General features: G+C 38.8%; 1 long non-coding RNA gene across 3 annotated transcripts in view; it reads right to left on the reverse strand.

Moving 5' to 3' along the window:
• Positions 1–349: 349 nt before the first annotated feature.
• Positions 350–27,342, reverse strand: part of LOC127487255 (uncharacterized) — a 67,181-nt gene continuing 40,188 nt past the window's right edge. For all 3 annotated transcript variants that reach the window (XR_007913924.2, XR_007913923.2, XR_007913921.2), the window contains one exon: positions 350–457. This is a non-coding gene — a long non-coding RNA (uncharacterized lncRNA). The remainder of the gene's footprint in view (positions 458–27,342) is intronic.

Genomic DNA, 27,342 nt, shown 5'->3' on the forward strand with positions numbered 1-27,342 from the left:
TAAGGGTTGGATACAGGTATGGCTGTGCTGCTGGTGTGGCCAAGTGAGTCGGGGCTTTATACCAGTTTTTGGTATAATGCACAAGGTAAGAGAAGCCAGGCTGTAGAGCAGACACCGAGGTTCCATCTAGAAATGAGTAACACCAGCACAAATGCAAGGCTTTTAGGACAGAGAATTTTCAGGAAGCTCTAACTCTAAAGAGGAGACACTCTCCAGTATTTAGAACTTAGAGGTTTTGCTCCTTTTTGCTTATCTCTGAACCTTTGAATGGTAAAGCCTTCCTCTCTGAAAAGCCCAGTCACAGAATTGTCCACCACTAAAGTCACATTTCTAATTTAGCTATGCTTGCCTTGCCTCCTTGGCGTCTTCTTCCGCCAGTGATCTTGATCTTGATGGTTCTTGTGGTGCAGCCTTTGGTTTCAACTCACACTGCTCTTTCTGCATGGACTTCAGTCACCTGCAAGTACAGGGGATTCCACCATCATTAGGGCCAGAGAGTAGTGTAGATGATTTTACCACTGGTGTCCTGTAGGCACAAACTAGGGAGAAATTGGGATACAAGTGAGATTTATCTTTGTTTTGCCTTCCCCCATTTGCTGTCATCCACCCCCTTACTGAATAAGTGATAAAAATAACAAACTGTCCAATATCACACTTCTAAAAACAGAAATAATGCCCTGTGGTGTAATAGACAGTGGTACTGTCTCATTACTTCCCCTGATGTGCCAGCATGTTTGAAACAGAAAAGATGATATCTATTCGCACATTTCTTGGATTTACTTTGTTATGCAAAATTATTCCACTTTGCTTTCACTGTTGTATCTTGGGGCCTCCAGGAACAGCTCTTTCTTTTGAGCATCTGGAAGCTCCAGTCCTTAGTGTCAACTTTGGGGCACAGGATTTTGTCTAGAAGTTCAGACCACTGCCGATGTGGACTGAGAGGAGTGTATGTACACACAGCAAACACACAATGGCAAGCATGCAGTCATAAATACACATGAAATGCCCAATAGAGTTTTACATCCCTTAACATTTCTATTTTCAGAACACTTTGTTTAAATAAGGTTTTAGCCTTGGGGATTATCTTCAACAAGTGCAGCAGACCTAGATGATCCAAGGTCATCTGTGTCTAACATGAGACTAATCTTCTATGTTTGTGTTCAATATCCTTCACAATGACCTTCAGTATATTGGGGATCTTTGTTCTGGACGGCCATTGTCCTGATGACTTTGTGAAAGCATACAGCAACTTTCAGGATCTTTGCTGAGGTACAGATTTTAACAGCCATTATCCTTTGAGTGAACTTTGAAATATTTTCTCTTGCCACATTATTTCATGTATTTGTGTACAGAAACATTTGCCATAGCCTGCTGACTCCAAGGCTCAGGCTCTTGGGGTTATTTTAAATCACAAAATGTTACCCAAACACTATGAACTCTTTTTCTTGTAATTTTAGGGGAAACTATAAGCAAATAGGTCTTCCTGAATTTTAATTCCAGAAAATAAAAATTCAAGATTAAAATGACATAAAGAAGTTTTTACCATTTATAGATTTGAAGATTTTTCTGCATATTCCTTCTTTAGTTGCTTGATTTACTAAGATATGCTATTTCACTGAAATCAATGTCCTTATTTTCTGTAACATTTATTTGTTTGGAAGGCAGAGTGACAGCAAGTCAGAGAGAGATGGGGAGAAAAGAGATGTTCCATCTACTGGCTCATCCTGCTATGGCCGGGGAGGGGTCAGGTGGAAGCCTACAGCCTGGAACTCCATCTGGATCTCCAATGTTGGTGGAAGGGGTCCAAGCACTTGGGGCATTTTCAGCTGCTTTCCTAGGCACATCAGCAGGGAGCTGAATTGGAAGCAGACCAGCTTACTCAAACTGGCATTTTGAAATGGGACACCAGCATGTCAGGTGGCAACTCAACCCATTGTTCCACAACACCTGGGCCAATGCTCCTTAATAGTAATGCCTCTGTTTGCACTTAATTTAGTGAATTTGCTGTGGAGATTTTGCACAAAATAGAGGCTGCATTTCACAACCTCTACCATATATATATAGGGCCAAGTAGCTAAGTCATGGACAGTGAGATGTGGGTGGAGAAGACACATCACACTTTCAAGCACAATCTGCATAAATCTCTTAGATGATCTTCAATTTTCTCTTTCCTCTCAACTTTCATCTGGCTTTCAATGCCAAAGTGACTTCCAAAGTTCCCTGTTGTTGGGGGGAGTGAACCAGTAGATGGAAGATCTCTCTCTCCCTCTGTGTGTGTGTGTGTGTGTGTGTGTGTGTAACTTCGCCTTCTAATTAAATAAATAAATTCTAAAAAATGAAAGAAAAAAATTTCCATGTTGAAACTGCAGATCTCCATAGGTCTTGCTCTCTGGACAACTGCATGGAGTCATTATCTCAAGGACTGATGGGACTTTATGTGAGCAAGAAAAAGATATCTGCCCCACCTTGTTTATAGCAGCACTGTTCAAAGTAGCCAAAATGTGGAATTGACCAAGACGACCACCATATAATGAATGGATAAAGAAAATGTGGTATATATACACTTCAGAATACCATTCAGCTATTAAAAAAAGGAGATCCTGTCCTTTGCAGCAAAATGATTGGAACTGAAGGACATCATATTGAATTAAACAAGCCAGAAACAGAAGACAAATACTGGATGTTTTCCTTCACTCGTGGGAACAAAAGTTAAAAAGAAAACTCAACCTGAACACAAAATGTTGACTAGAAGAGGCTAGAAGGGGTAGGAAGGATAAAAGTAGTTTGGGAAGGAAGATGGGTGTGGTTCATCAATTGTGAAGAATACACAAATATGAGATGTTAATAACAGGGTGAGTGAGTGATTGGTATTTGGGCACTTTCTATGTTACTATTTCAAATTATTGATATGTAAATTTAAATATCAGAAATATTTAAAAAGCAAGTAAATACAATATCAGAATTACAAATAAAGATCCATTTAGTCTCTTTCTTTGTTTACAAACGTTAACCATAAAGATCTGGTAAGATTTTGTGTTTTTACATATTTTTAACATATCAAGAATGAAATCTTATTAGGAAGCTTTCATACAAAAAGATTTGCATGCATTTTTACAAAGACATGCTCATCATGTGAGAGTCCTCTTCAACCTACTTGACAAGTCCCCAGGCAACTTATTCTCACTGTAGCAAGCACAGGAATGTAGTTCTCTGTATCTCTGGAGCCTAAAGAATTTTTAACCAAGGATTGGGTCGGGGGCAGAGGGAAAGTTCATCATCTTGAAGTATAAAGCCAAAATTACCAAGTCCTAACATAGACCATTCTTACTCTGGATCACAAAATATATTTAAAAAATGTTGTGATTCTCATGAAATATTACAAACATAGGGATGGGCATTTAGCACAGCAATTGAGATGCTGCTTGGGATGCCTTCATCTCGTATCAGAGTGTCTGGGCTCCGATCACAGCTTCACTCCCAACTCCAACTTCCTGCTAATGTACACCATGGTAGGCAGCAGTTAATGGCTCAGCATTTGGGTTCCTGCACCTATATGAGAAACCAAGATTGAATTTCAGGCTCCTGGCTTGAGCCTGGCCCAAACCCAGCCCTTGAAAGCATTTGGGGAGTAATCAGCAATGGAAGATCTCTCTGTCTCTCTGTCTCTCTGTCGCTCTTCCTTTCAAGTACAAAGAAAATAAAAGTGAAATAAACAAAACTTTAGAAAAAGAAATATAAACAGATGTCCAGAAATAGAGGCAGGTATGTGTACACACACAGAGACACAAACACACACACACTGCTGTCTCTTTCTCTTTACTCATGAATTTTTTTTTACTTATTTGACATATAGAGTTAGACAGTGAGAGAGAGAGACAGAGAGAAAGGTCTTCCTGCCATTGGTTCACCCTCCAAATGACCACCATGGCCGGCGCACTGCGCCAATCCGAAGCCAGGAGCCAGGTGCCTCTTCCTGGTCTCCCATGTGGGTGCAGGGCAAAAGGACCTGGGCCATCCTCCACTGCCCTCCCGGGCCACAGCAGAGAGCTGGACTGCAAGAAGAGCAACCGGGACAGAATCCAGCGCCCCAACCAGGACTAGAACTTGGGGTGCCGGCACCGCAGGCGGAGGATTAGCCAAGTGAGCCACAGCGCCAGCCCCTATTCATGCATTTTAATATACAGGCATACCACTAAAACACACAATACTTCATTCTCTTATGGTTGCTCCTAATCACTTGTTAAAATATTATCCATTATCTGGGGGCCAGCACCATGGCTCACTTGGTTAATCATCCACCTGCGGCACCGGCATTCCATATGGGCATCGTATTCTGTCCCGGCTGCTCCTCTTCCAGTCCGGCTCTCTGCTGTGGCCTGGGAAGGCAGTGGAGGATGGTTCAAGTGCTTGGGCCCCTGCACCCACATGGTAGACTGGGAGAAAGCACCTGGCTCCTGGCTTCAGATCAGCGCAGAGCCAGCCTTAGAGGCCATTTGGTGGGGTGAACCAATGGAAGACTTTTCTCTCTCTCTCTCTCTCACTGTCTATAACTCTACTTGTCAAATAAATAAAAAAAAATTATCTATTATGGATAAATTATACACTGACTCCCAGAAACATCATGTTTTGAAATACCCCCATTAGAGCAATATAGTTGGTTGATTGAATACTTGAGCCTTGGAATTTCAGAGCAACATTTGAAAAATGCTGCCCTCACTTACCGTGTGACCTCAGCCAAATTATTTAATCTCTTGGAGACTCAAGTTTATTTTTCTGCAAACCAGAATAACTTAATCATTGGACTGCTATGAGGAGTAAATTAAACAATGCCTCTAAAGTGCCCAATATAATTTCCTGTACCATAATAAATTGAATAGATATAATTATTATCCAAGAGATTTGACTTTTATATCTTTAAAGGAACTATCACACACATCACAAAAGAACAATCCAGTATTTATTTTGCATGCACAAAACCAAAAAGCCAACCAAGGAAATTAAATAATTTTTCCAAAAATAGGAAGTAGCATTAAAAGGAAAAATAGAGAGTACCTCAAAAGCATAAAAACCACAAACATGCAAGACTGCTACAAAGTCTAGGGCTTTTTTATTAATATAAAGAAAACTGATTTCATGTATTTCATAGATACAATTCTAAGATGATAACCATACTTCCTTCCCTCTCCCTTTCCTAAATCCTATCCCCCCTTTCCTCCAGTCACTATTTTTTGCAGATAATTTAATCCACTCTATTCACCACTAACCATAATATTCAACAAGTAAAAAAGTAGGAAGACCACAGTCAGTTCCAGACAAGTATAAACAAGAGCTAAAAGAGAAAGCTGTATCACAGGATGCCCATTTCATTCCTATACATTTTTCATATTCTGTATTGACTGCACCATATCAGGGAAAACATGATGTTTGTCTTTTTAAGACTGTTTTATTTCACTAAGCATACTGGTTCCAAGTTGCACCCATTTTGGTGTAAAAGATAGGATTTCATTTTTGATGTGTTTTTTTTTTTTCATAGTTTTCCGAGGTGTAAATACACATTTTTTTTTCATCCAGTCACCAGATGATGGACATCTGGGTGGATTTCATAACTTAGCTATTGTGAACAGAGCTGCAATAAACATGGGCCCCTGCCTTTGGATCAGCCCAGCTCCAGCTGTTGCAGACATCTGGGAAGTGAACCAGCAGATGGAAGACCTTTCTGTCTCTCTCTCTCTCTCTCTCTCTCTCTCTCTCTCTGTAACTCACCTCTCAAATAGAAAATTTTAAAAAGAGCATGAGAAGTTTATAGTAACCAATGCCTCCTTCAAGAAATTGGATATTCATCAAATAAATGATCTAACATTGCATTTCAAGGACCTAGAAAAACAAAAAACCAAATCCAAAATTATAGGAGGCAAAAAGTAATTAAATTAGAGAATAAATTTAAAAAATTGAAAACACAAACAATAAAAAAGATCAGTGAAGTGGAAGTTGGTTTTTTGAAAAAAACAAACAAAACTGATAGCGTATTAAAATCAGAGATGAAAAAGGGAGCAGGAGCCCACGCACTTGGACCATCTTCTACTGCTTTCCCAGGCCACAGCACAGAGCTGGATCAGAAGAGGAGCTGCTGGGACATGAACTGGTACCCATTTGGGATGCCAGTGTCACAGGCAGCAGCTTAGTTTACTATGCTACATTGCTGGTCCCTATAAAATTCTCTCATAACACTGCTTTTGCTGTACACCATGAGTTTTGATATGTTATATTATCATCCTCATTCATTTCTAAGATTTTTTTAAATTTCCATTTTGATTTCTTCTATGACCATCTATTCAAGAGCAATCTGCTCAGTCTCTATGTGTTTGCATATTTTCTAGGGTTTTTTAAGTTGTTAATTTCCAGCTTCATTCCACTGTGGTCAGAAAAGACCCACAATGTGATTTCAATTTTTTTTTTTTTAATTTGCTGAGGCTAGTTTTATGGTCACACATAAGAAACAGCTCTTGCAAATCATTTTGCCATTGCTATCTCAATAAACAATTGACATTTTGTTAATTAGCTTACTAGAAGACAATGGATTCTTGTTGACAGAAGTGGTCCATTATCATTCACTGTGATGAATAGTACAGATGGGATATAATTAGAAGATAATTAGCCTATTTTACTTGTGTGGATTGGCTAACGTGGTTGATATTCTCCTTGGCAACCAAAGGTTATAAGAACGCACCTTGGACTGGATTCCCTTGAGATGGATTCCATGGATACTTGATCCCTAATCAGGTCTGCATCTAGCAAGTGATTTTAGATTTTTTTTTAAATTTATATGAGAGGCAGAGAGATGGAGAAATAGGAAACTCCCATTCACAGATTCAGTCCCCAATGCCTGAAATAGCCAGGGCTAGGCTGGGCTAAAGCCAAGACCCAGAATTGCGATCCAACTTTCCCAAGTGCATGGCAGGAATGCAGTTACTTCAGTCATGACTGTGGCTTCACAGGATTTGCATTAATAGGAAGATGGAATTAGGAGCCAGACCCAGGAATGAACCCCAGGTGGTTTTATGCAGGGCACGGGCATCCTAACTTATCTCTTAACTGCTAGGCCAAACATCCACCCCTGGTTTACATTTCTGATCATAGCAGAATGTTGTCTCACAAATGTGGTTGGCTGCATTCCAATAAGGCAGAATAGGGAAAGGACACAATGATTTAGGGTAGGGAAAAATAGCAGCAAAGTGGAGGAAGTGCCTTCCCAGGGGCAGTTGGAGAGAAATCTGCAGTGAAAATTCTACAGAAGAGGGAAGCTGTGGATCAGTGCAGAAGGTGCAGATGCACAGCCCTGAGCATGGACACCACACATGACCCCAGCAGCAGAGAGCTAGAGGAAGCACCAGCTTTGGAGAGCGAGGCGAGACCACCAAACCCAAAATTAGTAGGAAGAAAGAGATATTTAAAAACTAGAGAAAAAGGAAATGTAAAAACAGACACCATAGAAATAAAAAGAATCATCAGAAATTACTACAAGGACTTGTATGCCAGCAAACAGGGAAACATATCAGAAATGGATAGATTCCTGGACACATGCAACCTACCTAAATTGAACCAGGAAGACATTGAAAACCTAAACAGACCCATAACTGAGACAGAAATTGAAACAGTAATAAAGGCCCTCCCAACAAAGAAAAGCCCAGGATCAGATGGATTCACTGCTGAATTCTACCAGACAATTAAAGAAGAACTAACTCCAATTCTTCTCAAACTATTCAGAACAATCGAAGAAGAGGGAGTCCTCCAAAATTCTTTCTATGAAGCCAGCATCACCTTAATTCCTAAGCCGGAAAAAGATGCAGCATTGAAAGAGAATTACAGACCAATATCCCTGATGATAATAGATGAAAAAATCCTCAATAACATTCTGGCCAATAGAAGGCAACAATACATCAGAAAGATCATCCACCCAGACCAAGTGGGATTTATCCCTGGTATGCAGGGGTGTTTCAATGTGCGCAAAACAATCAATGTGATACACCACATTAACAGACTGCAGAAGAAAAACCATATGATTATCTCAATAGATGCCGAGAAAGCATTTGATAAAATACAACACCCTTTCATGATGAAAACTCTAAGCAAACTGGGTATGGAAGGAACATTCCTCAATACAATCAAAGCAATCTATGAAAAACCCACAGCCAACATCCTATTGAATGGGGAAAGGTTGGAAGCATTTCCACTGAGATCTGGTACCAGACAGGGATGCCCACTCTCACCACTGCTATTCAATATAGTTCTGGAAGTTTTAGCCAGAGCTATTAGGCAAGAAAAAGAAATTAAAGATTTACAAATTGGTAAGGAAGAACTCAAACTATCCCGCTTTGCAAACAATATGATTCTTTATTTAGGGGACCCAAAGAACTCTACTAAGAGACTATTGGAACTCATAGAAGAGTTTGGCAAAGTGGCAGGATATAAAATCAATGCACAAAAATCAACAGCCTTTGTATACACAGGCAATGCCACGACAGAGGACGAACTTCTAAGATCAATCCCATTCACAATAGCTACAAAAACAATCAAATACCTTGGAATAAACTTAACCAAGGACGATAAAGATCTCTATGGGCCGGCGCCACGGCTCACTAGGCTAATCCTCTGCCTTGCGGTGCGGGCACACCGGGTTCTAGTCCCGGTCGGGGCGCCAGATTCTGTCCTGGTTGCCCCCCTTCCAGGTCCGTTCTCTGCTGTGGCCAGGCAGTACAGTGGAGGATGGCCCAAGTACTTGGGCCCTGCACCCCATGGGAGATCAGGATAAGTACCTGGCTCCTGCCATCGGATCAGCACGGTGCGCTGGACGCAGCGCACTAGCCGCGGCGGCCATTGGAGGGTGAACCAAAGGCAAAGGAAGACCTTTCTCTCTGTCTCTCTCTCTCACTGTCCAATCTGCCTGTCAAAAAAAAAAAAAAAAAAAAAAGATCACTACGAAGAAAATATGAAAATTACAGAACCTTAAAGAAATAGAAGAGGATACCAAAAAATGGAAAAATCTTCCATGTTCATGGATTGGAAGAATCAATATCATCAAAATATCCATTCTCCCAAAAGCAATTTATACATTCAATGCAATACCAATCAAGATACCGAAGACCTTCTACTCAGATCTGGAAAAAATGATGCTGAAATTCATATGGAGACACAGGAGACCTCGAATAGCCAAAGCAATCTTGTACAACAAAAACAAAGCTGGAGGCATCACAATACCAGGTTTCAGGACATACTACAGGGCAGTTGTTATCAAAACAGCATGGTACTGGTACAGAAACAGATGGATAGACCAATGGAACAGAATTGAAACACCAGAAATCAATCCAAACATCTACAGACAACTTATATTTGATCAAGGATCCAAAACCAATACCTGGAGTAAGGACAGTCTATTCAATAAATGGTGCTGGGAAAATTGGATTTCCACATGCACAATCATGAAGCAAGACCCCTACCTTACACCTTACACAAAAATCCACTCAACATGGATTAAAGACTTCAATCTAAGATCCGACACCATCAAATTATTAGAGAGCATTGGAGAAACCCTGCAAGATATAGGTACTGGCAAAGACTTCTTGGAAAACACCCCAGAAGCACAGGCAGTCAAAGCCAAAATTAACATTTGGGATTGCATCAAATTGAGAAGTTTCTGTACTGCAAAAGAAACAGTCAGGAAAGTGAAGAGGCAACTGACAGAATGGAAAAAAAATATTTGCAAACTATGCAACAGATAAAGGGTTGATAACCAGAATCTACAAAGAGATCAAGAAACTCCACAACATCAAAACAACCCACTTAAGAGATGGGCCAAGGAACTCAATAGACATTTTTCAAAAGAGGAAATCCAAATGGCCAACAGGCACATGAAAAAATGTTCAAGATCACTAGCAATCAGGGAAATGCAAATCAAAACCACAATGAGGTTCCACCTCACCCCAGTTAGAATGGCTCACATTCAGAAATCTACCAACAATAGATGCTGGCGAGGATGTGGGGAAAAAGGGACACTAACCCACTGTTGGTGGGAATGCAAACTGGTTAAGCCACTGTGGAAGTCAGTCTGGAGATTCCTCAGAAACCTGAATAGAACCCTACCATTCAACCCAGCCATCCCACTCCTTGGAATTTACCCAAAGGAAATGACATTGGCAAACAAACAAGCTGTCTGCACATTAATTTTATTGCAGCTCAATTCACAATAGCTAAGACCTAGAACCAACCCAAATGCCCATCAACAGTAGACTGGGTAAAGAAATTATGGGATATGTATTCTATAGAATACTATACAGCAGTCAAAAACAATGGAATCTAGTCATTTGCAACAAGATGGAGGAATTTGGAAAACATCATGCTGAGTGAAGTAAGCCAGTCCCAAAGGGACAAATATCATATGTTTTCCCTGATCGGCGACAACTAACTGAGCACCAAAGGGGAAACCTGTTGAAGTGAAATGGACACTATGAGAAACACTGACTTGATCAGCTCTTGTGCTGACTGTTGATGTACAATGTAATACTTTATCCATTTTAGTATTTTCTTTGTTCTAGTACTATTGGTTGACCTATGAAATTAACACACAATTATTCTTAGGTGTTTAAATTTTAACTGAAAAGTGATCCCTGTAAACATCAGAGTGGGAATAAGAGAGAGAGGAGATGTACATTTTGGGACATGCTCATGCTGACTTACCCCAAATGGTGGAGTTAGAAACGTGCCAGGGGATTCCAATACAATCCCAGCAAGATGGCATGTGCCAATTGTACCAATCACTACTCCAAGTGATCAACTTCAGTTCACAATTGATCACACTGATAGGTCTAAGAGTCAAAGGGATCACACAAACAAGACTAGTGTCTGGTAATACTAACTGATAATATCAAAAAGGGAGAGAACGATCCAACATGGGAAGCGAGATACACAGCAGACTCTTAGAATGGCAGATGTCCTAAATAGCACTCTGGCCTCAGAATCAGCCCTTAAGGCATTTGGATCAGGCTGAAGAGCCCATGAGAGTATTTTAAGCATGGAAAACCAAGACACTCTGGCAAAAAAAAAAAAAAAACAACCCTAAATGAAAGATCTCTATGAGTGAGATCCCAGTGGAAAGAATGGGGCCATGAAAGAAGGAGGTACCTTTCTCTGTAGGCAGGAGAGGACTTCCACTTTGACTATGACCCTGTCAGAATAAGATTGAAGTCGGCAAACTCAAAAGGCTTCCATAGCCTTGACAACTCATGACTACAGCCTAGGGAGATTACTGACACCATAAACAAGAGTGTCAAATTGTTAAGTCAACAACAGGAGTCACTGTGTGCTTACTTCTCATCTGGGATCTGTCCTTAATGTGTTGTCCCATGTGAAGTAATGCTATAACTAGTAATGAAACAGTATTTTGCACTTTGTGTTTCTGTGTGGGTGCAAACTGATGAAATCTTTGCTTAATATATACTGAATCGATCTTCTGTATATAAAGATAATTGAAAATGAATCTTGATGTGAATGGAATGGGAGAGGGAGCGGGAGATGGGAGTGGTGCGAGTGGAGGGAAATTATGGAGGGGGAAAGCCAATGTAATCCATTAACTGTATTTTGGAAATTTATATTTACTAAATAATAAAATAATAATAAAAAAATTCAAAGCAGACCCCACATGATTCTTAAAAAACAACAAAACTGGAGAAAAATAAATAAAATTGAAAGAAAAAAGTTCACTGAAATGAAGAGCTCATTTTTTGAAATAATAAATAAAACTGAATTAATAAATAAAACCATTAGCCCAACTAACTAAAAACAAAACAAAAAAAAGAAGACCCACGTTAATTGAATCAGCAATGAATAAGGAAATATAACACTGGATACCACAAACATAAAAAGAATCTTTAAGAATTACGAAAAAGAGCCACATTCCAACAAATTGGAAAATCTAGAAGAAATGGTTAGGTTCCCAGACACATACCTTCTACCAAAATTGAGCCGTGAAGCCACAGAACGATGAGAGACCAACAACCAAGACAGAGATTGAATCAGTAATAAATAGTCTCCCAACACAGAAAATCTCAAGACTAGATCCGCTGACAACTGAAATCTTCCAGACTTAGCGAAGAACTAATTCCAAGTATTCTCAAATTATTCAAAACAATTCAAAATGGAGAGTATCCTCCCAAACTCTTTCTATGAGACCAGGATCTCCTTACTTCCAAAGCCAGTAAAAGATGAGAGAGACCGATATCCCTGATTCACAGAAATCCATATTATCTTTAGCAATATAAAGGTAATCATTCAGACAATGTTCCAGCCAGGACTGGAACCGGTGCTCACATGGGATTTCAGCACTGCAGGCAGCAGCTTTACCCAGTACACCACAGTGCCGGACTCTATTTTCTTTTTTTCTTTCCTCCCTTCCTCCCTTCCTCCCTTCCTCCCTTCCTCTCTCCCTCCCTTTCTTCCTTCCTTTCAATTTATTTATTTTACTTGAAAGAGTTACACAGAGAGAGAAGGAAAGGCAGAGAAAGAGAGATCTTCCATCTACTGGTTCACTCCCCAACTGGCTGCGATGTCCGGAGCTGCGCCAATCCAAAGCCAGGATCCAGGAGCTTCTTCTGGGTCTCCCATGTGGGTGCAGGGCCCAAGCACTTGGGCCATCTTCTACTGCTTTCCCAGGCCATAGCAGAGAGCTGGATCAGAAGTGGAGCAGCTGGGTCTCAAACCGGTGTCCATATGGGATGCTGGCACTGCAGGCTGTGGCTTTGCCTGCTATGCCACAGCACCAGCCCCCTATTTTATTTTTTAACAACCTTTTTATTTATACAAATAGAATAAATTACATGTATTTTATAGATATAGCTTTTTTAAAGATTTACTTATTTGAAACTAAGAGTTATGAGGAGGGATCTTCCATCCATTGGTTTACTCCCCATATGGCTGCAACAGCCAGAACTGAAGCCAGGAGCCAGGAGCTTCTTCCAGGTCTCCCCCATGGGTGGTAGAGGCCCAGGGACTAGGGTCATCTTCTGCTGTTTCTCAAGCCACTAGTGGAGAGCTAGTTAAGAAGTGGAGCAGCTAAGACATGAACTGGTGCCTCTATGGGATGCTGGTGTTGCAAGCATCAGCTTTACCCATTACACCACAACGTGGGCCCCCATATATAAGAGCATAATGATAAGTTTTAGAGCCCAATGACAATTCCCACTCTATCCTTCTTTCCGGTGTCACTAACTCCCACCCTTCCTCCTCTTATTATTGTTATTTTTAAATTTTACAAGGGAATACTTTGAATTTATTTTATAATTCCAAGTCTAACACTCCACTAAATAAAGAATTCAACAATAAGTAGAAAAACCATTGTTTCTCAGGAATGCAGACAAGAGTCATAAACAATAATTGAATCTCAAAATGTCAATTTAGTTCAAATACATTACATTTTTTACTCTGTAAATTAGCACAAATCAAGGAAAACATGATATTTGTCTTTTTGAGACTGGCTTATTTCACTAAACATAATGGTTTCAAGTTGCATCAGTTTGGTGGTAAAAGACAGGATATATAAAATATTTTAGAAGTTCAATGCGCTATTCATTGTAAGTGCAGCCACCCTATTTTAAAGATTTAACTTTTTTGAGAAGTTCTAGGTTCATACCAAAATTAGAGGAAATCAAAGAGTCCCAATTGAACGCCTGACCCACATACCCACAGCCTCCTATACTATCAGCATTGATGGTGAAATCAGTGTTTGTGATTTTTGCCATTCTAATGACATAGTGGTATCTCATTGGGGTTTTGATTTGCAATTCCCTGACGATATATGAGGCTGAACATCTTTACACATGCTTATTTGCCACTTGTATATCTTCTTTGGTGAGCTGTCTGTTTAGATCTTTCCCCCATTTTTTAAATTATATTGTTTGCTTCTTTACTACTGAGTTTTAAGAATTTATTGTGGGTGTTATAATAGGTTGAGCCTCTACTTGCAGTGTGGGCATCCCATATGGGTGCCAGTTTGAGTCCCAGCTGCTCCAATTCCAATCCAACTCCCTGCTTTTATTACTGGGAAAGCAGTGGAACATTGCCCAAGTTTGTGGGTCCCTGCACCCACATGGGAAACCTAGAAGGAGCTCCTGACTTGGATCAGCCCAGCTCTGGCAGTTGCAACCATCTTGGAAGTCAACCAGTGGATGGAAGACCTCTCTGTCTCTCCCTCGCCCTCCCTCCCTCTTCCCCTCTCTCTCTCTTTGTGACTCTGTTAATCAAATAAATAAATCTTAAAAAAGAATTTATTGCATATTTTATATAACAATCCTTTATCTGATTTATCTTTTGCAAAATTTTCTTAGTTTTATCAGAGTTTGTTTTATATCTTTGTCAAACTAATGGTTAGGAATGATATAATACTATAGTTTTAATGAACTGTGATTATTTTAAAATTCATTGTATATGAATACAAGCTTTTCACAGACATCTTTTCACTTGATTATTGTTCATAGCACTTGTCTATATTCCCACTGAACTATGCCATTTTTAATTCTTACTTGTTGAATTCTTTATTTAATGGAGTATTAAGCTATTGAGAATAAGAAAAATTAAAAATATATCATCTCAAAAATTAAGAAAGAAGGAAAGAGTAAGAGAAAATGGAGGAGGGGAAGGAATGGAGGGCAAGAAGGAGGGAGGATGAAAAATGCCATTATATTCTTAGAATTGAATCTACAAACTATATTGAATCTTTTCTGTATTCACATCACATTAACATGAGAATTGATGAGAATTGTGTTGAAGTAGTTATACATTTGCTGTGATCCTGAGATTCTAATGTATTCATAAATTCCTTAAAAACTCAGTTCAGATGATCATGTTTTCTCCAAATTATTTTTCCTAATCTGCAGCTTGTATTCTCATTCTCTTGATGTTAATTATTTTAAAATACTCTGTAAATATCAGCACATGCAATTTTAGGTATTAAGGGGATTTTGCATACATTATTTTATGTGATGCTCACAATTATTCCATACCATTGGTATTAATCTTCCTGGTAAAATAGGGATAACAATACTATCTTTTCCAGAGGAAAAAGGATTACATGAGTGCTAACACAAGTGCCTAATATACAGTGCACACTATGAAAGAGTTAGCTATTATTATCCTTGCTTTGAAAATGAAGAAGCCAAGACTCAGAGATCCCACAACCAATGAGATGGGAAGCTGTGACTGGATCCCAGACAGTGTTATATTATTTTCAGTCCTTTTTCACTGATGGCATAGAAGAAAGGTGGAAGGACAAGTTCTTGAAGTTGCTGTTCTCCAAAAACATGTCACTTAAGGGGGCCTTTTCTTCTCTGGGGACAAGTTTGATGATCACAAACTTATCCCTTTGTATGTATGAGGCTTTTTGCCTCTGACCATTTTCAATTATTTGCAGAGGCACTGATCTTGAAAATTCAAGGATGTGGAGAAGCTGTTAGGAATCAACTATTTCACATTCTCTATTCAGCATGCGCTGAGCCAAAGATGGAGACACTAATAAGACACAAGGAGACTGATTGATTTTCATCTGTCCCACTGAGTCATGGGCAGAAAACACAATTGCCTCTCAAGTCTCCTAGTTCTTACTAGGGAGTTCTTTCCTCTCTACCTTCCTGCTACTTGATTTTTATTCTCCTCCTTCCCTCTCTTGTCTCCTTCTGTTGCTCGTGGTCTATATCTTTTTTTCTTGCTCTTTCTTTTCTCCTTCACTCTGTGTGTATATGAAATATTACGAAGGGACAGAAAAATATTTAACACACACATGCACATGTCACTTGTAAAGCAAACCCCACTTAAGTTTTTAAACTTACTGATTTGAAAGCCAGAGTCAGAGAGGGACATTGACTGACTCTCATCTGCTACTGACTCCCCAAATACCTGCAATGGCTGTGAGGTTAGAGCTGGGAGAAAGAAAACTCAATTTTTCTGATGCATGAGTTGCAGAGACCTAAGTACTTGAGCCATCATCCCTGCCTTCGAGGTTTCACATTAGCCAGAGGCTGGAATTTGGAACCAGAGCTAGGATTTGAACCCAGGCACATTGATATGGGATGTAGGACATCCTAAGTAACTGCCAGACCAAATGCCCACCTGAGAAACTCTCACTTATAAAGCAAGATCCAGATCAAGAAACAGAACATAGTTGGCTCCCAAGAAGCCGCCACATAATCCTCTTTGATCATCAACCCATCCTCTTCCCATCCCCAGTCAAGGGAACTGCTATTCTGACTTTTCAGTGATTTCTCTTGTTCTATTTAGTAGTTTCATTATCTGTGTGTGCATCTCTATTCAAATAATTTAGTTTTGTCTACTCATTTACAGTGGTTTTGATATACAGTAAGCTACACAAAGTGTAAATTTGACATTTTTGACATATGTATGCACACATGAAACGATCACCACAGTCAGTAAGCATACATATTGATCAACCCCAAAGTTTCCTGGTGCCTTTTAGTGTTTTCTCTTTCAGGTCCCTCCCTGACCCCACACAATTTCCCCATATCTTCTCTAGTCAATCTCTGACCTGCATACTGTAATGAATAGTTAGCATTTTTTAACTGTTATTTAGTAAATATAAATTTCCAAAGTACAGCTTATGAATTACAATGGCTTCCCCCCATAACTTCCCTCCCACCCGCACCCCTCCCATCTCCTGCTCCCTATCCCATTCCATTCACATCAAGATTCATTTTTAATTATCTTTATATACAGAAGGTCAATTCAGTATATATTAAGTAAAGATTTCAACAGTTTGCACCCACACAGAACATAAAGTGTAAAATACTGTTTCAGTACTAGTTATAGCATTAATTCACATTGGACAACACATTAAGGACAGAGATCCTACATGAGGAGTAAGTGCACAGTGACTCCTGTTGTTGACTTACCAAACTGACACTCTTGTTTATGGTGTCAGTAATCTCCCTAGGCTCTAGTCATGAGTTGTCAAGGCTATGGAAGCCTTTTGAGTTTGCCGACTTTGATCTTATTTAGACAAGGTCATAGTCAAAGTGGAAGTTCTCTCCTGCCTACAGAGAAAGGTACCTCCTTCTTTCATGGCCCCATTCTTTCCACTGGGATCTCACTTGCAGAGATCTTTCCTTTAGTTTTTTTTTTTTTTTTTTTCCAGAGTGTCTTGGGTTTCCATGCTTAAAATACTCTCATGAGCTCTTCAGCCAGATCCGAATGCCTTAAGGGCTGATTCTGAGGCCAGAGTGCTATTTAGGACATCTGCCATTCTATGAGTCTCCTGTGTATCCCATTTCCCATGTTGGATCGTTCTCTCCCTTTTTGATATTATCAGTTAGTATTACCAGACACTAGTCTTGTTTGTGTGATCCCTTTGACTCTTAGACCTATCAGTGTGATCAATTGTGAACTGAAGTTGATCACTGGGACTAGTGAGATGGCATTGGTACATGCCACCTTGATGGGATTGAGTTGGAATCCCCTGGCACATTTCTAACTCCACCATTTGGGGCAAGTCAGCTTGAGCATGTCCCAAATTGTACATCTCCTCCCTCTCTTATTCCAACTCTTATATTTAACAGGGATCACTTTTCAGTTAAATTTGAACACCTAAGAATAATTGTGTGTTAATTACAGAGTTCAGCCAATAGTATTTATAGAACAAAAAAAAATACTAAAAGGGATAAAGTATTAAGTTGTACATCAACAGTCAGGACAAGGGCCAATCAAGTCACTGTTTCTCATAGTGTCCATTTCACTTCAAAAGGTTTCCTTTTTGGTGCTCGGTTAGTTGTCACCAATCATGGAGAACATATGATATTTGTCCCTTTGGGACTGGCTTATTTCACTCAGCATGATGTGTTCTAGATTCCTCCATTTTGTTGCAAATGACCAGATTTCATTTTTTTTTTTTTTTAGTGCTGTTTAGTATTCTATTGAGTACATTTTTTAGAATTGGACATTAACACAGTCAATAGACATGTTCTCTTTCTGGTCTAGCTTTGTTTATTCTAGCAGGTTGTAGGGCTGCACTGTTGGGGTTTTCATTTGTACTGCTATGATGATCAATGACACTGAGCATGTTTTCATGTGTTTGTCATTTGCTTTGGTAGAGCATTAGCATCTTCTGCACATTCTTAAAAACTTTACTTTTATTTTAAAGGGAGAAAAGGAGAGGGAAAGGGAGAAGGAGAAGGAGAGAGAGGAGAGGGTGCTCCCTTCAATTGGTTTTTCCCCCAAATGCCTAATGGCCAGGGCTAGGCCAAGCCAAAGCTGAAGGCCAGTAACCCAATCCAGACTTCCCACAGGAACTCAATTATTTGAATCCTTTCCAGGGTGCGTATTCAAGAAGCTGGAATTGTGATTGGAGCCAGGACTCTAATTTGCATCTTAATCACCAGGCCAAATATGTGCCCTGTCTCCTGCATATTCCTTACTGAGTTCTTTGTCTTCTTGAGATGCAAAAGACCTCTATAAAAATCCTTTATAAGCCTTAGGCAGATGTTTTGTCAATATTTGCTCGAAATCTGTGGTTTTCTTTGTCATTTTTGTGACAGTGCCTTTTGAAGAAAAAGGGTCTTAATTTTGAGGAGGCATCATCTTTTGAGTTTACCTTTATATTTCACGCTTTTTATGTATGTGTATTGGGTTGTAGAAATCTTTTCTAAAGCCAATGTATCTCAGATTTACTACTGTGTTTTGGATGTTATTTAGATGTAAATCTTACATTCAGATATATAATTCATTTGGAGTAAATTTTGTAAATTTTGTGCATATAAGTCAAAATTTGAATTTTATATGTAGAGCTAAAAACTTTTATAGACATATTTGTTGCAAATATTACTATTTTCCATTGGACTGTCCTGGCATACTTGTCAAATGCTAACTTACCATAATGTGCCTATTTTAGTATATCTATTCTGTTCCATGTATGTATATATATATATATATATATATATATTTATGCCAATATATCTTATTAACTTTATTGTTAAAAAATATACTGTCTTCAAATTAGAGAATTTAAGTCCTCCTAACTTAAGTGACTTTTTCAAAATTTTCTTGGCTATTTGAGATGATTTGTATTTTCAAAAGAATATAGTCAGTTTGTCAACTTCTAAAAAAATCCTGAAATTCTGAGATTATATTGAATCTTGAGGACAACTTGGGGGGAATTGATATCTTAACAATACCAATTGTTCTCATCTTGAACATGGTATCTCTTTCCTATGTATTTAAGTTTTTAATTTATTTTGTTTAATTTTAATTTTAAATTGAATTTTTTCATATTATAATGTTCTTTGGCATTTTTATATAGTTTTGTTTATCCTTGGGTTATTCTAAGTTTTTTTTTTTTATCTTGGTTCTTTTCAAATCAGGAAATTTTTTGTGATTATTTCCTCAACTATCCATCCTGCCCATATCTTATTTTCTTCTTTTGATGTTTAATTTCAAATCAGATGATCTGAAAGATCATTTATAATTTAGTTTATTTTTTCTTGGTTTGCTTTATTTTTATTTTCTATTGTTATGCACTCCAGTTGCCTGATCAAAATTCTACCACTACTTAATTTACTATAGCTCCATTTTGAGTATTTTTAATTTAGATTTTTTTCACCTCTAGAACATCCATTTGATTCTATTTGATTCTTTTATGTCTTGCATTTCTCTTCTTATCATGTCCATGTTTTTTCTTTCTATGTTGAAGAATTTAATGGAGTAAAATTCCATAGGGAGAGGATATTTTGAAAAATTTGAGAGGCTGGTACTGTGGCATAGCAGGTAAAGCCTCCACCTGCAGTACTGGCATCCCATATAGGCACCAGTTTGAGTCCCAGCTGCCCTACTTCTAATCCAGCTCTCTGCCATGGCCTGGGAATGCAGTGGAGGGTGGCCCAAGTCCTTGGGCCCCTGTGCCCACATAGGAGACCCGGCATAGGCTCCTGGTTCCTGGCTTCAGACTGGCCCAGCGCCAGCTGTTGCAGCCACTTGGGGAGTAAATCTGCAGATGGGGGACCTCTATCTCTGCCTCTGCCTCTCTGTAACTCTTTCAAATGAATAATAAATTTATTTTTTTAAAAAAGGGAAAGCTTATTTTATTGGAAAAGGAGGAAGAAAGACTCTCCTGTGTTTCTTCATTCCCCAGTTGACTGTAGGAATAGTCAAGACTGAAGTCAAAATCAAGGAATTCAATCCATATGGGTGGCAAGGACCCAACTACTTGAGCAATCATTATTTGCCTCCCAGGATATGCAATGGCAGGAGATTGGATTTTAGGCAGAGCTGTGACTTGACTCTGATATGGGATATGGGCCAAATGCCAGCCCCTGGAAATGATTTAATTTTTTAAAAGAAATTTATTTATTTTAATTTTATTTGAAAGGCAGAGAGGCAGAGGTAGAGATGGACAGAGATCATCTATCTTCTGGTTTATTCCCAAACGCCTGCAAGAGATGGGGATGCCCCAGACCAAAGCATTGAGCACAGAACTCAATTCAGGAAGGACATGGGGGTGGCAGAAATGTTGAAGTATTTGAACAATCATCTGCTACTTCCAAGGATACACACTAACAGGAAATGGGATCAGAAGTGCTGTACCTAGGACTCAGATCAGAGTCCTTTTGATATGGGAAACAGGCATCCCATACGGCAACTGAACCATGACACCAAGTGCTCAGCCCTGAAGAAGACTTTTTCAGTAAGATGCATGAGTATTGTGTCCCTGGGGTCATTTCATGATCTTGGCATAGGCTGGAGGATGAGAATATTCCTTAGCCTTGTGATGAATTTCACTGCTGAGGAACTGAGAATCCAACAGATATTAATGGTCTCCTGAGTGCGGGATGACAAAAATCGAGACTTGAACATCTTCAAATGTATGACCAATTTCATTGCAAGTAGTTGGATGGAATCTCCTTAAACCAAGGTTCAATCTAAAAAAGTCAATCTCATAGAAACAGTAGAAATGTGGTTGCCAGGGACTGGGAGTCAGGGGAAATTTATAGAAAGGGGAAGATATTAATCAGAGTATAGAGTTTCAGTTAGACTGGAGGAATGCATTTTAATAATCTATTATACTCATGGTAACCACAGTTAATGTAATGTATTGTATGTTTGAAAATCACTAAAAGGATGCATTTTTAATGTTCTTCCTATAAAAAGTAAGTTTATGAGTGATGAATATGTTACTTTTCTCATCTTTCTACAACATATACATAGATCAAAATGTCACATTGTATCCCATAAATATACAATTATTTGCCAATTAAAATAAGTGTGCTGTACATTGAGATTTAATGCCATAGCTAGTACTCAAACAGTGTTTTTCACTTTATGTTTCTGTGTGGGAGCAAACTTGAAATCTTTACTTAATGTATGCTAAACTGATCTGTATATAAAGAGAATCGAAAATGAATCTTGATGTGAATGGAAGGGGAGAGGGAGTGGGAAAGGGGAGGGTTGTGGGTGGGAGGGACGTTATGGGGGGGAAGCCATTGTAATCTATAAGCTGTACTTTGGAAATTTATATTCATTAAATAAAAGTTAAAATAAAATAAAATAAAATAAAATAAATTAATTTTATAAAACATGTCATCTTATATAATTCAATTTATTTTCAGCAGAAGAGTTGATCCCAATAATTTAGTCTATCTTTACTAGAGGTCCAAAACCACTTTACTTTCTTCAACAAGGCAATTTGCTGAATATTGAGAGACTAAAGTACAGGAAAATGGGACATAGTTTAGACTCTTAAGAGGTAACCAAAGACTTTTTGGCTGCTCATTTGTTTTAAGATAAACTTAAATCTTATTACCTGGCTGGCATATGTGGCTCTTTGTGGATTGCTTACAGTTGTAATTTGAGGCTCATCTAGTTACATGTCTATCAAATGCTCAGCTCCAAGCCACTTGGACGTCCTTGTTTTTCCCTGGATGCACCATAGTCTTTTTCACCCTGCCTTTGCACATGCTATTCAAGGAGCCAGATTGATTTCATGACACCTGAAAACCATATTTAGGTGCTACTTTCTGGTGCTTCTGCACATGCCCTGTGCTTGAACTTAGCGCATTACATTTACCCACTTTTTCAAAAAATCATTCACTCATCCAGCGAATATCTGCTTAGCATATTCTACTCCCTACCCAGATAGTGATACAGACACAGAAGGCAATCATTGCCCTGGCTTTATGTTCTTATTTGTACTTGTCTAGTCAATGGTCTACCTTCCTTAGCTGATTATGAGCTTTACCTTTTCAGGAACTAGTACAGGAGCTACACTTTTGAAAGACCAAATAAATGTCTTTGGAATCAATTAATGAGTGAGTATGACAGCAGAAAAAGGAGGAATTATGAAGTTTCAAAAAATAAACTTCCATTGTAAACAATGCTTTAGCTCTTTGCTGCAAGTTTTCAGAGCAAATTTATTTTCTTTATATTTTTATATTATTTGATTTTATATACAAGTGATTATGCATGATTTGATCTTCAGCATATTTATATTCACAAGAATAAAATAATAAAAGTGTGCAAAAAATGTAAAGCAATTCTACAGCTATTCACAGCAAGCCCAGACATTTTTATAATTATTCAGGAGCTGTGTCAAATGAACATATCCTGCTGTTTGCCCTTAGTTCTGGCAAATGACAGTTTTGAGGGTTTGTTGTATTAAAAATATCTATGAGGACTTTTGTTAGTTGCTTCAGAAACTGGCATACCAAACACTGTCAAGGAGGATGTGAGAAAAGTTGGACACTTAAAACACATCTTTCTTCATAATAATTCCTATAAACTTATAAATCCAATTCTTTCCAGCAAACTTCAAGTCTGCCTTTTTTAAATAGAAAACTTTTATTTAATAAATACAAATTTCAAAAGTACAACTTTTGGATTATAGCAGTTCTTCCCCCTATAACCACCCTCCCACCCGCAAACCATCACATCTCCTACTCCTCCCATCCCATTCTTAAGATTCATTTTTAATTATCTTTATATACAGAAGGTCAACTCTATACTAAGTAAAGCTTTCAACAGTTTGCACCCACACAGACACACAAAGTATAGAGTACTGTTTGAAGACCAGTTTTACCGTTAATTATCATAGTACAACTCATTAAGGACAGAGGTCCTACATGGAGAGTAGTTGTTGATTTAACAATTGACACTCTTATTTATGACCTCAAAGATCCTACATGAGGAGTAAGTGCACAGTGACTCCTATTGTTGATATAACAATTGACACTCTTATTTACGACGTCAGTAATCACCCAAGAGGCTCTTGTCATGAGCTGCCAAGGCTATGGAAGCCTCTTAAGTTCACCAACTCCAAACTTGTTTAGACAAGGCTATATCAAAGTGGAAGTTCTCTCCTCCCTTCAGAGAAAGGTACTGCCTTCTTTTATGGCCCGATCTTCGCTCTGGGATCTCACTCACAGAGATCTTTCATTTAGGTTTGGTTGGTTTTTTTGGTGTTTTTTTTTTTTTTTTTTTTTTTTTTTTTTTTTTTTTTTTTTGCCACAGTGACTTGGCTTTCCATGCCTGAGATACTCTCATGGGCTTCTTAGCCAGACCCGAATGCTTTACGGGCCGATTCTGAGGCCAGAGTGCTGTTTAGGGTATTTATCATTCTATAAGTCTGCTGTGTATCCCACTACCCCTGTTAGATCATTCTCTCCTTTTTAATTTTATTAATTATTATTAGCAGACACTGGTCTTATTTATGTGATCCCTTTGTGGGGAACACTGGCACCAGAAGCCATGGTTTTGTCAGACTCTTCAGCAATTCCAGGGGAGAGGAAAACATTTGAAAACCCTATGAGACACATGAAATTTGTTCCATTTATATAAATTAAAAATTTTTAATTAAAAAAAACAAGGAAGAATTGTTCAACTAGGGAAAGAACTGTTATTAAACACAAACTTTAGTGAATAACAACTTGGGATATGGACTCCAAATCCCCCAAGAAACCTCTGTCTCTCATAGTCTTGGTCCCATACTAACCTCTCGGAATTCACTATTCACCTCTGTAAAAAGAGCTTCATAAAAGACCTGTTTCAAGGGAAGGTTGTGGGTATATCCATGAAGCATACTAAATGTTAGTTTCCCTTTCCCAATCAAGCAAAGAAGAAGCACTTAACAAGTAGGAGCATAGCTCAGTGCCTACTCAAGCTTACTCTACTGACTTCACTTCCTGTTGTGTTAGAATTTTTACCCTCAGTATAAACTGCTTTATAAAAAACTTTTCAGTTCCAATAAAACAAGAAACACCATATTGAAGTCTAGAATAAATATTAGGATAAAAATTCACCTATAAAAAACCCACACGTATGTCAAAAGACAGCAGTCCAAAACTTTGAAGTATAAGCAGCAAAATCAAAAAGGCTACTCAAGACAAAGAAAACAACTTGCTGATTGATAGAAATGCAAGCCAGCCCAGGGAAGAAAGGAGGGATGCCCCTTTCAATGTGCCCCTCCCCACTCAGCGTTCTGTGTCCTCCTCCTGTCTCTTTCCCTTCCTTTCCTCAAGTCTGAGTTGTAGGTAAGAAGAGAAGGTGCTCAGGGGAACTTTTCCTCCCCACCTCTCTCCTTTCCTTATCAGAGCAGGAAGTCTCATGTTATTCCGCAATTCCTGTGGAACTTGACAGAAGATCTAAATTTGTAATGGAAGTATTTAATAAGTATGGTCTGATCCTTTTGGGGGAAAAAAGCAGGAAGTCTGGGACAGGTGTTGTGGGACAACAGGTTAAACCACTGCTTGTGTTTCCCACATCCCACATCGCAGTGGTTTGTTCACCTCTCAGCTACTCTGTGCTTCTGATCCAGCTTCCTGCTAATGTCCCTGGGAGGCAGCAGGCAATAGCTCAAGTGCTTGGGTTCCTGCCACTTTCATGGCAGACTTGGAGGGAGTTCCTGGTTCCTGGTTTTGACCTGGGCTTGCTCTGGCTATTGTGAGCATCAGGGGAATGAACCCACAGTTGGAAGTGCTTGCTGTCTCTCTCTCTCTCTCTTTCAAATAATTAAGTCTTTAAAAAAAGATCAGGATGTCTGCTAGACTGTGGAAATGGTGCCATTCTATGATTATAGTGCAAAAGGGGTACTTCAAAATGAAATGGTGATTTTAGCAGAAGAAAGTACATTGGAAGTATTTGTACCAAGTAAGAAAGCAAAGAGATAGCAACTTTTCCAATTTCTAGGTTGAACACAGCATAGCCAGATAGAGCCACAAATGCCTCTAAATGACGAACTGGATAAAGGCCCAAGACTGAGCACCAATCTAATCCTTTCAAGGGTTTTTTAAGGCACAAACACAATTGTGACACAATTGCCACAAAAAAGTGATAATTAGCATCTTATTCTTAGAATTGTATCTATGAAATGCATGAAATGTGTTCTACTTATATTAATGAATACAAATGTTTTAAAAAGCCATATTTCTGCAATAACCAGTGGTTGCCAGCCAACGCTGCTTCTACTCCAAAGTATGTCTCTGGTGGGGAATTTGGTAACTCTAACCCTTACTGAGACATGGTGGGAGCTGTTTTCAGTGTGTCTCATTTTATTTAATCATCATTATCATCTATCAGGCAAATGCTTTTTTTTTGGTCATTTCCCCAATTAGGGAATTGAGGCACAGGACAGTGAAACAAATGCATAATTATATGGCTAGTCATTTGGCAAGGCTTGCAGTGTATGCTGTATTGCTTAACAGGTTTCAACCTGCTATACGGGCATCAAGTAGGAAGCTGAGTAGTTATCGCCATCCCTGGCTACTGAGAGAGGACTTAAAGAATACGGGAGGCGGCAGAAGGTTTTCAGGAACTGCCCTTAGTCAAAGTGATCAGCTTTGGGTTCTCTGATATCTGCTTACCTCCCATAACCTTGCTATCAGTATATAATGAAAGAAAATCTCCATTCAATTCTACATGTGGAGACAGTTACTAGATAAATATTCATTAGCAAAAATGCACAAAATTTTATTTCTTACATTGTATTTTCTAAACTAAAGGAGTTCCAACTTTTTGCCTTTGAAAATTTTGCATAGGAAAGCCAACTACATTTCTTTTTATTCTGTAATTTTTAAAATGTTTTAATTATTTGAAAGACAGAGTTACAGAGAGAGGTAGAGACAGAGACAGAGACAGAGACAGAGAGAGTTCTTCCATCTGATGCTTCATTTCCTAAATGGCCACAACAGCTGGAGCTGAGCCAATCAGAAGTCAGGAGCCAGGAGTTTCTTCCAGGTCTCCCACATGGGTGCAGGGGCCCAAGGACTTGGGCCATCTTCCACTGCTTTCTCAGGCCATAGCAGAGAGCTGGATTGTAAGTGGAGCAGCCAAGACACGAACCGATGCCTATATGGGATGCCGGCACTTCAGGCCAGGGCTCTAACCCACTGCACCACAGCATCAGCCCCTCTGCAATTTTTTTTTATTTTAAAAGACAGATATTTAATTTAACATTGCTTCTACTTAACATCTCTATAATTCTCCTGAATAGTATAAGGCCTTAAAATGTTTATCTCCAACTACTAACCTTTCTCATCATCTTTTATTTCATTTGTATCTAAGTTTTTTGTTCTTTTTAAATTTTATTTAAGGTATACAAATGTCATGTATTTCATGTATACAGATTTAGGAACATAGTGATACTTCCCACCCTACTCTCTCTCCCACCCATATTCCCAATCTTTCTCCCCTTTCCTTTTCTAATGCTTCTCAATTTTTTACAATGATCTACTTTTAGTTTATTTTATACTCATAAGATTAACCACATACTAAATAAACAGTTCAACAAATAGAAAAGAAAAACCATGATCAGAACTAAAAACAATCATCAAAGATCAAAATGTCAAAAGCACTCCTATACATTACATTTTTGGTACTCTTTTAGTTACTACAGCTGAGAGAACATATACGGTATTTGTCCTTTGGGACTAGCTTATTTCATTAAGTATAATGATTTCCAGTTGCATCCATTTTGTTGCAAAAGACGGAATCTCATTCCTTCTCATGGCTGAGTAATATTCCATGCTACTCAGTATTCCACACTGGAGCATGAACTGCACAACAGATCTGTGCAGTCCTCAGCATGAGCTCAGAATGCTTTGCAATGACCCACCCTCTTCTTCCTGCAGAATTTTCACTGCAAACAGCTCTTCAACTCTCCCCTGGGAACACACTTCCTCCGCTTGTTTTCTGCTGTCTTCCCCTGGTCAGAATCAGCATGTCTCTTCCTTCTTTAGCAAGTTCATGAGTGAAATAATCAGAGATTATATGAATCTCTCTCTCTCTCTCTCTCTCACACACACACACACACAC

Source organism: Oryctolagus cuniculus, chromosome 9, assembly GCF_964237555.1.
Source record: "Oryctolagus cuniculus chromosome 9, mOryCun1.1, whole genome shotgun sequence".
In the NCBI taxonomy this organism is placed as follows: domain Eukaryota; kingdom Metazoa; phylum Chordata; class Mammalia; order Lagomorpha; family Leporidae; genus Oryctolagus; species Oryctolagus cuniculus.